The sequence below is a fragment of the Protopterus annectens genome, chromosome 8.part0 (assembly GCF_019279795.1).
Source record: "Protopterus annectens isolate FY-2018-M chromosome 8.part0, PAN1.0, whole genome shotgun sequence".
Classification (NCBI taxonomy): Eukaryota; Metazoa; Chordata; order Ceratodontiformes; family Protopteridae; genus Protopterus; species Protopterus annectens.
This window is the reverse complement of record NC_056741.1, coordinates 1,860,046,426-1,860,060,849: the sequence shown is the minus strand read 5'-3', so window position 1 is coordinate 1,860,060,849 and position 14,424 is coordinate 1,860,046,426. Positions and strand designations below refer to the sequence as shown.

The window sequence follows — 14,424 nt, the reverse complement described above, 5'->3', positions numbered from 1 at the left end:
AATGCCCTCTTCCAGAGAGGATATCAAACAATGATTTCACTGCACCGAAGAGAGGCAACAGGAAAGGCTTCTTGGCCACCCACTCTTGGGAAGCAATCCCATGTAGAATTCAGTCTGTAAGAAACCTTGTTGGAGGTAGCTAGGGAATGCTTGGCTCTTCTAATAGTAGCTGCAGCTTCTGTTTCACAGGCACAGGTCTACCAGCAGGCTCTGATTCCATGAACATCCAGTTCACACGCTTATGTTATGTGATGCTTTCTCCTTTCCTCTCTCCCGAATTCATAACTTGTGGATAGTGTAGCAGAAGAGGGATCACTAAGCTGGCTTCATTTCAGAAATGTTTAGCAATGGATTTGCATTCCATCCCTACAAGATGTCTATAACACATGAATCTGTGTCAGATGTGTACTCTGAGAAGAACAGCCCCACACACACTCTTTCCAGCAAATGCAAGGTGGTGATAATAAGCTGGCATTCAGAAAAATAGATTTTCTATATTATAAAATCTCTTTTGATACCTTTTCTGTCCTTAGTAATTGTGACTGGAAGTGCTGCATGTCAGAGTGTTTGGGAGATATTAGTTGTGAGAGTTTGTAATGTGTCAGCCTGATGTTTTGCAAGAAGTGTTTCATCTGAAGTCATCTCTGTTTTTGTCTGCATGAGTTAGTGTCATATGTTTGAACTAAGGCTTCTGTAGTCCATAGCACTTTTCTGGGAAGAAGTTGCAGAAGGGCAAGATAGGAGTAAACCAGATTCCTTGAAGTTGGGAGTGTGTGTCAACTATGCAGAGTGGATTTTTTTGCATCCTGAGGAAGAGTATGGGTGTTGCGCCAGTAGTGATGTGGGGGGTGCTTCCTAAGCTTGCCCTTCTCTTCTCCTGACAAATCTTTCCTTCCTTTCAGTCTCCCACCTTCTCTCTGAATCATATACGTAACCCAGGTTCATTTCAGTTATACCTAGTACTTTGCACTTTACATCCAATCTTAATAGCAGGCTCGCTCACTTTTCCCTTATTCTGTACCGTACTGTATCTCCTACAGCTGACTATAAATAGTTAAACCCACATAAAATGTATACCGCAAATTCTTATCCCTGTACATATAAACTGTATATTGTAAATTGTTATCTCTTCTCACAGTTGTCAACTTATTGTGTTCAACTGTCATCTTATTGTTGTATAAATGCCTTAAGTAATGTTGCACATTTCTTTAACTTAAGTTTGTTGTATAACTCTTACTGGGCCTCCATTGAAAAAGGATCTTTTTCAGACCTAGTTGGACCATACTGGTAAAAAAAAAAAATAAATAAAAATAAATTATTAGAGCACTTAACTGACCGACATCTCAGCCTTAATGGCTTCATGCCAGTTCATGTCAACCAAAAAGGCAGAGACAGGTAAGGCATAAAACAGAAGAATCACAATGGCAATATGTGTGATGCTGCATTGGGATCCCTAGTCTGTTTACTGACAGTTGGGGTAGGAGGAGACAGATTAGATTAGGTTGGGGAGGATCAGGAATGATTTCTGACATTTAAAATTAAGTAAGGGCATAAACGGCAGTTTCTGCTGCATCGAGACGACAAATTTATAGAACAAAAGATGTATACATTCTAAACCCATTCTAGCTATGCCTTAAGTTCTTGTTGGAAAATGAGGAAGACTGATTTTCTTGCACATGCTGTATGTAAAATGGTACTAACCACAAACTAGAGAAATTCACTAAAATACAAATAAAAAGTATTTTCACTTGCTTATGATCACAAACCTGATGAAAACTAAAAGACAAGTAGTTGCACATTCTTAAAAACATTTATTTGGTCACATGTTCAGTACTTCATTAATAAAAAAAATGTGTATAATAAATACCTGACCTTAAACATTAAGCTAAAAATGCCATTTAAATTCAGTATGACTGCAATAGAAATGTTGTAATATAAAATAAAATAATCATACTCATTATTTGCTAGTATAATTTTCTGGCTTGAAGTTTTGGCTCCCACCACTCCCCTTTTATTACTTTGGCTGTGGCACCTTCTTCACTCTATAAAATTTATTTTTTTAATGAACACATTGTGTTTAAATGTCTGTGTAGAGCATATTTGTCATATCCCCTTTATGGTGTTCTTAATGTTGGTAAAACTGGTCTAACCGCTTTTGTGTTATCTGATTGTTTCAAGGCTTGCCGATATAAAAATAGTCCCTGTTTGAAATTCCAGCATACCATTGCTAGAATCACCTTGTTTTCTGACTGAAGAATGCTTCTCAATCTGGAAATATAACGCTGATAAGTATATTTTTTGGCACTTTTTAACTGTTCAGAGTTCTGCACTATCTTAATTTTTGCTTGACTGAATTATTTATATATTTACTGGCTTTGTTTTCTGATCTGTTCTGAAACTCCCCCCCCCCCCACGCTCTTCCTGTTGTGTTGTTAAAGTTGGTGGCTTTTGCAGTTTCCCACCCCCTACTGTAAATTTGATCTGGGACACTGTCCCATCTCTTTAGCTCATTCTACCTAATACAGAGATCATTTGGGAAGGTCAAACCCCTTAGTCCCTTAACTTTGAATTATCTTCTGTTCCTGCTCTCTCCCTTATATATGTATGTATGTTATGTATGTGTATATATGTATATATGTATATATATATATATATATATATATATATATATATATATATATATATATATATATATATATATATATATAAACACTTTATTCAGCTGCTTATATTTTTCTAATTTGTTTCTTCCTACTATTCTGTTACTTCATCTTGCTTTGCTTTTTCCTGCTACTTTCTGCTTATTTTCTAAAGTGTTCAACTGCATCTTTCCTGTTGCATTTATTACTGCTTATTTATAGCCTGTCTAAATTGCTAAATGTTATTCTTAAGTGTTATTCTAAGCTCTTAGTTTTAGTTTAAGCACTTGGGCTTTAGGCCCACACCTTAGCTCTCCCTGGCCTTTCTCCCTCAGATTCTGACAAATATGGATGGACAATTTCCTACAGATTCTCTTGCCAGTCTGGTTGATGTGGTCATCCTGAGACTGTGTAGCTACTGCCTCATGTATACGGACAACCATCTACTACCACCACCTAGAAACACAATCTGTGAGAGATGCAATTACATTAGGAACCTAGAGTCCAAGCTTTCTCCCCCTCAAGCCTGTATATCTGGCACTGAAAGGTTGTCAACACAATTACTACACCTTAAACACCACCCACACCTACACAACCACAACACACACATACATATGCGGAGGTCCTCCATATAAACATACCCAAAGAAAGGAGAACTCCGAGGAAAAAACACACGTGATCTCCACAGCCCTCCACACCACATATCACGCATAGTCCACACACCTGTGCCTCACAACCACTAAGGATTCACCGTAAACCCAACATATTATTCATAGGAGACTCCATTGTGAAACACACAGATGTGCCTCTCACCAGGCTGGATAAGGAGAAAGTCACAGTTAGTTGTCTGTCAGGTGCCAGAATATGCCATATCACACACGCACTCAAGTATCTCAACAACAGGTAGTGTTATGACTGTCATAGTCCATGCTGACGTGAATGACTTGAGATGTACCTCTCTGCACTGTATGAAGAGAGACATGATTGAGCTCGCTGATTTTGTGTCCCAGGCAGGTATGTCCCTAGCCTTGCAGCATTCTGCCATCACCCAGAATGATGCCCTGATACAAACAGAAAATGATTGACTTCAACAATTGGCTTAGTTTCTGGTGTCATTCCAGGGAGATCCAGTACTTGACAGCCTGGGAAGATATGATCAGCAGACCATGATGCTTTGCCAGAGATGGCCTGCATCTGTCTCACCTGGGCTTTAGGCTTCTGGCAAAGTCTCTTGGCTCCCCTATAGTTCCTTTTTTAGGAAAAGTGATGAGGTTAAAACTACCAACATAAAAATTTTAACAAAACACAAATTAAAGATCATGCTGCTAAACACTAGGAGTCTAAACATGAAACTGCACTCATTGCAAGCATTCCTTAACCCTGGATGATGCTGACATCTGTGCAGTCATGGAGACCTGGTTCAAGGCTGCTGAGAGCACCCCAGCCTTACCTGGTTACTCATCCTATCATACATTCAGACCCCAAACTGTGGGCAGTAAAGCCAAAGGAGGTGGAGTTTCAATATACATTAAAGACATACACACCTTCAGGCTGGTCAAACAGTATGACACACAGAAGAAACTCTAGGTGTAGTTAACCATTGACAAGACCCCTATTCAAATCATAGTTAGCTACCGGCCCCCAGATCTGACTCAAGATGCCCAATCCATTTATTTGGACCTGTTCGAATCTATCCGTACTCAACCCTTTACCCTGATCCTGGGTGACTTTAACTTCTCAAACATAGACTAGAAGAACTACTCATGCCAGAACACAAATGCCCAGAGATTCCTTGATTTTTGTCAATGCAAATGCCTTGGAACAGCTAGTTGATACCCCCACAAGGGGTGATAATATCTTGGACTTGGTATTAACCAACATGAGTAACCACTGCAGCATCCCTATAGTATTATCCTCCCTGGTAAAATCTGACCACAAAGCGGTCTCTTTCGATGTGACCATCTCCCCAACCCCCCTGTAGCTAGGATCAGACATAAAAACTTCTCCAAAGCTGATTACGGCCTACTGAGGGATAGTATAAACAGCTTAACAGCTCCCTCCCCCTCTGTAGGAACTGGCACCAATATCCAAAACTACACCAGAGCACTATACAAGGATTTATATAGCATGGAATCAGGAATACCTGACAGGACTAAGTCATCCTTTGCAAGGAGGGGTAAACCTGTCTGGTGGACATCTGCAATAAATAAACTCTATAACAAAAGAAAAAATAGCTGTCCAAGACCAAGAAGGCGCAGGTGCCAAATTGGAAAGAATGTCTCCTTAGCCTGAACAAGCAAATAAGAGCACTAGTGAAATCCTCCAAAGCATATTTCGAGTCCAAATTGGCCACATCTACTAGAGACAATCATAAGGCCTTCTTCACATATGTCCACAACTTCAAAGGAAGCACCCATATCTGTTCAGAAATGGTGGTCAAAAACACCACATATACAAATGCCATAGATGTAGCAAACTTGCTGGCTGACAGATTCAGCGAAAACTTTACCCCTCTGTCCCCCCCAATAATAAATCTGGACATCCCCAGTACTTACCCCCTTCCCCTTATATCTAGGGAAGAGGTAATCACTGCTCTCTCAAAGGCAAATAATTGCAGCCTCAGTGGGACCTGATAACATCCCAGGCTGCATCTTAAATGAACTCAGGTAGGAACTTGCAGCACCATTAGGCACCCTATTCAACCAAAGTCTCAGTACTGGCTTCGTCCCAGCTGAGTGGAGGACAGCCATTGTCATCCCTTTGCACAAAGGGAGAGTCCACCAACCCAGGAAATTATAGACCCTTCAGCCTACCTAGCCTGATCTGCAAGGCCATGGGACAGATTATCATGGATCTCATTTACAAGGACATTGGCATCTCCAAACACTTGATCCCACACAGTTTGGCTTTGTCAGCTGGAGGTCATGTCTGCTAAATTTGGTCGACTTCTTTGAGACAGTCACCAAAGCCATGGACGAGGGGAAAACGGTGCACACCGCTTACCTTGACCTGGCCAAAGCCTTTGACACTAATCCTCACTCGGGCATAACAGATAAACTCGCTCAACTAGGTATCAATCCATATGTTACCGGATGGGTAGCAAACTGGCTCACTGAAAGAACCCATGTAGTCAAAATTAGGGACGCCACCTCTAGCAGTAAACCCATAACAAGTGGCATACCCCAGGGTTCGGTCTGGGGCCTCTATTATATGGAATATACTTTTCTGAGGTGCAGGCCAAAACCAGTGGGCTTTGGCTGACCAAGTTTGCAGATGACTGCAAGCTGGGTGCTGTCATCAATTCCCCTAGTGATGTGGAAATCCTCCAAGAGGGTCTCACTCAGACAAATGACTGGTGCAAGAAACATGGCCGCAAGCTGAATACCAAAAAATGCATCATCATCCCCTTTGGGGAGAGTGATGTCCCCACAAATTATCACATTAATAATAACATCCTAAGCACTCAAGTAGTTGTGGGGGATTTGGGCACCCAGGTTGATAGCAGCCGGAAACTTTTGACCAGCATGTTGCTTCCATGGTGCGCCAAGCCTTCTACATGGCCCACCTCATAAGTAAGGGTATCTCATCCAGAGACAAGGAGGTCATAACATCCCTGTATTCTTCCCATATAAGGCCCGTTATTAAATACAATTCACCTTTCAGCATTTACCTCGCAAAGCACATGCAGCAGCTGGAGAGACCACAGAGGTTTCTCACCAGGAGAATCCAGGGCCTCAAATATCTACCATACACAGGCTAAAAGCCCTATCCCAGGGGTTCCCAAAGTGTGCGCCGCTGCGCCCTGCAGAGCCGAGGCTTCCTCACAGGGGCATCGCAAACTAATAAGCTTAGCTGAAAAATAAACTGCGAACAGTTTGCGGTTTATTTTGCAGCTAAGCTTATTAGTTTGCGGCAAACTAAGTCTAGACCTACACTGTAGCTTTTTAGCAGAACTGGCATCAAGTATAGCAGCGGTCCCCAACCACCAGGCCGTGGACCAGTACCGGGTCATGGAGCACTTGGAACCGGGCCGTCAGGTAAGTGAATGCCTGTATGAGTGTGTGCTTGTGTCTGTCTGCGTGTGTGAGTGAATGCATGCATGAAAGCAAAAGAGTCTGTGTGTATGTGTGAGAGAGAGCTTGAGAGCAATGTGTGAGTGAATGCAGGAATGAATGAAGAAGTGGCTGTGTGTGTGTGTGTGTGTGTGTGTGTGAGATCGGGAGAGTGAGAGCGCTGTGTGAATGAATGCAGGAATTAATGAAGAAGTGTGTGTGTGTGTGTGTGTGTGTGTGTGTGTGTGTGTGTGTGTGTGTGTGTGTGTGTGTGTGTGTGTGTGTGATTGAATGCAGGTATGAATGAGGAAGTGGCTGTGTGTGTATGTGTGAGATCGGAAGAGTAAGAAGGATGTATGAATGAATGCATAAGTGGGTGTGTGGCATGTGTGTGTGAGATCGGGAGAGTGAGAGCAATGTATGAATGAATGCTTAAGTGGGTGTGTGGGTGTGACAGACAGTGAGAGCGATGTGTGAATGAATGCAGGTATGAATGAGGAAGTGACTGTGTGTGTGTTTGATTGGGAGAGAGTGAGGTGTGAGTGAATGCAGGTATGAATGAGAAAGTGACTGTGTGTGTGTTTGATCGGGAGAGAGAGAGCGATGTGTGAGTGAATGCAGGAATGAATGAGAAATTGACTGTGTGTGTGTGTGTGTGTGTGTGTGTGTGTGTGTGTGATTGGGAGAGTAAGAGTGATGTGTGAGTGAATGCAGGTATGAATGAGGGAGTGACTATGACTGTGAGTGAGATCAGAAAATAGTGAGAGTGATGTTTGTGAGACAATGCGTGCATAAATGCAAAAGAGACTGTGCGCGCGCGTGTGTGTGTATGTGTGTGTCATGGGGGGGTGAAGAATGAGAGTGATCCCTGGCAGCAGCAGCAATGAGGTCTGTGAAAGTCTGAATCATACCACTGGACACATACCTCTCACCCTCTTAGGTCAAGAAATCTGGACAAAGCCAAAAATGGTGGGGGTACAAAGGCACAAAATAGGGACACTTTTAAGTACTGCTCTCACAAACTTAGAAAGTTGATAGAAATGCAGGTTTTGCATTAGCCTGAATTTTCTGAAGGGTATGAAGTATGAAACTCAACTGCCTGTCATTATTTTCTGACTTCAACCTCAGTGATCTGCCAGTGATTTGCCAGAAAACAACAATTTTATGAGAAAAAGGCCAAAAATATGAGGTAAAAATCTGTACATTCTGCAAAAATCTATGCAGTTGACAGTGGACAGAGCAAAATAATAGTGACAGATTTTAAATATTGCTCTTATAAACCTAAAGTTAATAAGGTTGCCATTAGGTTTGCTACCTCTCAACCGTAGTAGATCAGTGTTATGCAGAATGTACACGTTTTTTTGGTAGTTATCTTTTTATTGTACTTTTGACCTTTTCTCCCTATGCCTCCTAGTCCATTCGGGCAGCCTCATTAAACAAATGTCAAATAAATAACTGAAATATGCACTTTATGCACGCAGCGGTGGTGGGAGGCGCTTTGAGAAAACCTGGATTCAGCAAGGGAGCCAAGAATCTAAAAAGTTTGGGAACCACTGCCCTATCCTTCTACTCAGTTTTATACAGACTCCTCAGAGGTGACCTCTGTCTGGCATACAAGGCGATCATGGACCCCACCTTGATGGGACTGTTGCATATCCGTAAGTCAAACTCCACTCGAGTAACTCTCATGCGTGGCCTCAGCCTGGTCTGTGACATCAACAAGACTTGTTGGTGGGACAGATTTTTGTCACAGAGACTCTCTCATCTATGGAATAGACTACCTCTCCATATCAAGCAACCCAGATAACTGGATGGGAAACAGAAAATATACCCCTGGGATTCCACTCATGTCCCTGCTGTACAGTAACATTGGGTGTTGATTTGTCTGAACATGGGCTAAACTCCTGGCTAGGCTTATAAGGGCCTCAGGGCCAATAGCCTATTAACTTCCTGTGATCCTATGAATAGCAGAAATATGCTCATAAATCCTATTTTTAGGGGACATTCAGTCTTACCGATTGGTAAAGGGCAATGTTAACCACTGCAGAGGTACTGCAGTCCAGTTTACCATTGCCCCTTACCATGCTGGGGTAAGATACAATTGAGTGACAAGCTGAATTCACTTATACAGGCAAGTATTGTTAAATGCCACCTAGACCCTGGGGTGGAGCAATAGGGTCAGTATAAATAGTATTTAATAGCTGCTGAAACTTAAAGTAAATCATAATGCTAGCAGAATGTTTGAAATGTATTTTAAATATTTTTACAGAGTGCTACAAGTATGATTTTTATTTTGTATTACAAAATTGTATTGTCTTCGTATTGAAATACCATATGTTACTATTGTCAGTGATATACTGTATGTTACTTATGTCTCTCTGTGTTCTCGATGAAAACATATGATTTCTGTATACTGTATTTGATGATTTGTTATACTTAAACTGTTCATTATCTACCTTTGGAGATTTTCGACTCGGGTCTCTGCTGGAAAAGGGCGTTATGCTCAGTTGGACTAACCCGGTTAACAAATGTCAAATAAATAAATAAATGGGATTTTTTGTAGTTTTAATGTTTCTTTAAAACATACCTCTATCTAATGCTAGTTTTTATGATTGGCAAAGTACTGAACATATGACCTAAAGTTTAAAAAATTTGCAGTTTTTGTCTTTTAGTTCTGATGAAGGCCTTGATCATAGGTGAATGAAAGTGTTTAACTCTTTGAAATAAAATTTGGACATACAGTTGAATAGTCAGTCTTTTAGGGTCTGCACTTATGAGGTGAGAAGGAAGTGGTTGAAGTTGTACAGGACATGGCTGTATTGCAAATCATACCATAAATGTACAGCAATGTCTGGTAATGATACTACCGAGAGGCATTTTTTTCTCGTTGTTAGAAACTGGGGTAATAGCAGATACTGACCTGTGTAAACCTCAGCTAATTTGGACCAGGGGGTTCTAATTCTAATTGTGACACTGGAAAATTGAAGTTTGTGTTTTGGGACTTTGCTGTAAAAGTGACGGCAGAGATTATTAGACAGGTTACCTAATGCACAAAACTACACAAGGGGTCTTGCATACTAGACAGGCCTGTCTTGGATTTATAGATACGTTTCTGCCCTGTAGCTCAGGTCTGTGCTACTATGCAGCAAGAGTTGTAGTACCACATGCAGCATTCGGGAGTCTATGCTAATGAGGCCCATAAAATGATTGGTTCACTGCCTGTTTAGGAAAAGTACATAGCACAGATGTCATAGATATCCGTACTACTCATGTTAACCTCCAGAGCAATGCATTAGATGTAAGTGCAGGCTAATTAATGGTGTGCCCCTCTGCATTTCAGTGGAGGGAATCTCTGCATAATGAAGTTGAGTATCTTCACCCTGTACAGACTGCTGATCCATGTATATAGTTGAGTGAATGTCCATGTGTGTGCAGTTGTGTGTCTGTTTGTGTATGCGTGAGTGGGTCTAGGGATGGTGCGTAAATGGATCTGTAAGTGTCTATGCATGAATGGTGTGTGTGTGTGTGTGTGTGTGTGTGTGTGTGTGTGTGTGTGTGTGTGTGTGTGTGTGTGTGTGTGTGTGTGTCTTTCTCTGCATGTCTGTGTGGGTTCAGGGACAGTGTGTGACTGGGACTGTGCATGAATGCTTATTTTGTATATGCACATGCAGTTTGTACGTCCTTGTCTGAGTTTGTGTATCTGGATCCAGGGACAGTGTTTGAATGTCAAGAGCATGCACACATGCATGGTGAATGCAAAGTGTGCAGGCACTGGATGGGTATGTGAGTGTATGTGGAAGGAGTATGCAAACACTGGATGTTATATGACTGCATATAGAAAGTGTGTAACTGTGTGTGTTTTAGTTTTCTGGGCTTCGTACTAGCACCAGCTGATAGGTTGTAGACTGCTCCAGCTGATTAAGTTATAGTCCTACAAATTCCCTTTTAATGAGATATTGCACTAGTTGAAATGAGTATGACTGTGAATTACTGAATGATAGAAGAGTGCAAAATGTTTCATTAATGCAGAACGGGTTACACTGCTGTGCTTTTGTCTGTGAATCCCAGCCAGTGTTGTCTGATCTGTCCGTGCAGTCTGGATGATTGATACAGAACCCCAGGTTTTCTTATTTGTTGCATGCTGGTCAGTCTCCTATTCTTTGCTAAAAATCTTGAAGCTAGCTTAGTGCTCCAGGTTATGAATTTTTGAAAGACAGGAGTTGAGTGTTAACATGTAATACAAAGATGAGAAAATTTCACATCTGTATGTTTCTCGCTGGTGTTTTACTGTGCCTGAATCGTTCATCTTACTTTCTGTAGAAGAAAAAGCTTTCTTCCCTGTCTGTGTCAGTCATTTATATTCATTAAGACTGAGTCACTTTCTTGTGTCAGAAACCAACATGGGTGTTGTATACTGTACTCTTCATTTGCCAGTCCTTCTTCGGAGGGCCTTTTCTGTGGCAAATCTTTTCCAAGATGGCCGCCTCAGACTGGGCTTAGTGCATTCTTATCATGCCCTTCAAAAAGCACACGTGTGCATTTCGAGAAATAGAATATAGACTTTGTGGTCACTCCTTTTTTCAGTGTGGACCTGAAGAATGTAATTGGTGCAAACTGTTAGCATTCTGACTCCAAATGTAAGAACATGAGACACCTGGAAAAGACTGTTTCTTAATTTCACACCTCTGTAGATCAGGTCCAAAAGGAGATGACTTGACATTTCTGCTGTACATCACAAATGTAAGATACCTCTGCATCTGATGTTCCTGAACTTATTATGTTAAAATAGACAAATCTGACAGTATTTATTCAATTGCCTGTTTGGTTCTTAATCTTGTGTAACTTATGTTCAGGTGTTTTAGGCTTTGAAGGTGCATCCCCTTGACTTTTGATATTGTTGGATGTACTTGCTAAAAATGATGCATGCCTACTGCTGTAACATAATTTTTCATAATGGCAGGCAGCCCCCACACAGTGTTCTCTATCCTTCTTCCTCTTGTAGGTCCTTCCCTGGCTCCAACCTTTAGGAATCTGTCTCACCTTAAAGAAGTCACCTCTCGTCCTATTTCAGATAATCTTTTTATCTGCCATGTGGTAGATTAACTCTCCTGGCAGATCACAGTCCATTTATGTGCTTCCGTCTCTTTTATGAATGATGACAGCATGCAGCTTTCCTTTGCTGAACATCCAGCTTCATGTGAGAGTACTTAGGGTGAGGTATAGGCATTGGATTAATGCCATCTTCCCTTGGTCTGGTGGACCTTTAAACACCACCATAAGGTGGGTAGTCCATTTCTTCTTTTGTGACCAAGACAGAAACTCTCAGAGAGCTGATGAGCTTATCTGCGATAGTACACAGCCATGACTATGGAGTATATGGAGAGAAGGATGCTATTTGGCTTTTTTTTTTCTGTTGTTGGAGATGGGGGAAATTTTACACATCCTCTTGGCTGTACAGGTTTATCCACAATGTCTTCTAATTGGACAACTGACCTGTAGTGGGTATATAAGCTGAGAGGTAAGCCAAGGTTCTAATCTGTGCAGGAGTGAGTGAATTTGTAATCTGAAAGTGGGTGTTGCAACACCAGAGCACTTGCAGTCTGAGATTAGGTTTTTAAATTTCTGGGGAAGAAAAGTGTTTTGCAAATTTTCTGAATCAATTTCCAGACCTAATTCTGGATTTGTGGATTCATCCTAACATTTCCAGGGTTGTCTTTGTTTACTAGGGTTGAACTAGATTCCATATGGGTGGCTGACAGACAGGCGGTCTCATTGTCAAGGTAGCAAGTTGTAAAGGATGCTGATCCCATTTGGAAAAAAGACCAATACCTCCAAAGGTGCCATTCAGCATACCCAAAGAGAATATTTTTCACCACATTCCTGCAGTGTTTGTGTGTTTCATAACTGCATGTTTTCCCAGGCAACAATTAAAGTCCATAACACAGGAGAAACATGACCAGCATACAAACAAGCTGTAGTGGATCCACTGGCAGCTGGCTTCCAGGGGAATTTTGCACCTGGCATTTTAGAACATCGCTACAGTACACCAAGTAGAAGCAGGGGAAGATAAAATGAGTGCTAGTGGGCTGCGTACATCTTCTGGAAAGGAGCACTGCTACATGCAACAAATGAGAATGCTTCCTTAAATGTCAGCAGATGTGCAAAGGCAGGGCTGTTATCAGCAGTGGAAAATGGCCAGAAGCTGCTGAAGGGCAAAACCACAATAGCATGTACCACTGACCCATCAGGTATCTGAGTTACATAGAGAATTGGCCATCAAGGCAGTGTGAACTGTGGACCACCCAGTAAATCATGTTGTGAACATGGACAGGGCCAGTGCAGAAGTAATCTATCCTGCCATGTCATTTCTATGCAGTACCATAACATGGCCATGATACAGCCCCAGATCAAGGCAGGTCCAGCAACCTACCACCCCCAGGAGGGTACTTTTGGCATGTGTCCTGTCTGAAGATATTCTACAGTCCACAGACTGGGAGAGTGTTATTTTGGTACTGACCACAGGGCTGAATGTGGAGGACCTATGCATGTCTGCCATAGTGCTGAGGAGTGAATGAAATAGTATTCACAGCATGGCACACCTAGTAGATACTCTACAGTCCACAGACTGGGAGAGTGTTATTTTGGTATTGACCACAGGGCTGACTGTGGAGGACCTATGCATGTCTGCCATAGTGCTGAGGAAGGAGTGAATGAAATAGTATTCACGGCATGGCACACCTAGTGTACAGCCCCTTACATGCATCATCCCCCTAATCCCCCTAATGTATTGCCTCATGACATGATCAACTCAGGCTGCATATGGAGCTATGAGAGGACATCTAGATTGAAGAGTGGCCATGTGCTCGATCCATTGTACACAATTTCTGAATTTGAAAAGGCAATGATTAGAGCGGCATGGAAGGCATTCCCCAAGGCGGTGTTGAAGAGCTGCTTTTGCCACTTTTTGCAGATTATCTCACGACAGACACAGTGTCATCATCTGGGAACCCTGTATAGGACAGATGACATATTTGCCCACACTATACAGATGATAATATCCCTTACCTTCGTACCTGTTGGGACGGTTGTTCCTGCCTTTCTAGTCAGTTTGATGTACCAAAGGATTCAGCTCAGTACCCTTTTGGGGAACTTTAAACAAGCACCATCAAAATACTGTTAAGGTAATGATCTGATGTTGCCTTTATTTGTTTTTCAAACTGTGGGTTTCGGATCTGAGCATTGGATCCGACTCAGCCATATACCAAAGGTGTAGACTCCAACATCTGAGCTCTCCTGCAAATCCCTCATATCTCATTTGCTGTGCTTCGCTAAGCATCGGGTTCTCGCAATCTGAGCGCCTCAGTGCTGTTTTCTGGTCAGTGAGTACATTTTTTGCTGTATATCTAAGCTAATTTTTATAGCTGTCCACACATACACCCAGTGAGCCAAACATTCATTTTTGTTTCCTGTGAACCATTTATTCGTGCTGCTACTGTTGGTATTTGGATTTTAATTTTTATAGCTGTCTTCTCTATCCCCTATCTTTCTTTCGGCCTTACAGCAGTTTTCTAAAAAGAGTTTTTTTCTCTCTTTCTTTCACACCCTTCCTTATCCCTTCCCTTCCAGGTTTTAGATATATTTTAAAAAAAAAGTTTCTAGTTCTGTACAATTTTAGATATTTTTCCTGCTCTAGCTGCTTTGCTTTTATAAACAAAAAAACTTAAAAACAAAAA

General features: G+C 41.7%; 1 protein-coding gene across 3 annotated transcripts in view; it reads left to right on the top strand.

Moving 5' to 3' along the window:
• Window positions 1–14,424, top strand: part of LOC122809683 (zinc finger protein 2 homolog) — a 350,734-nt gene that overhangs the window by 277,046 nt on the left and 59,264 nt on the right. The gene's annotated exons all lie outside the window — the stretch shown is intronic.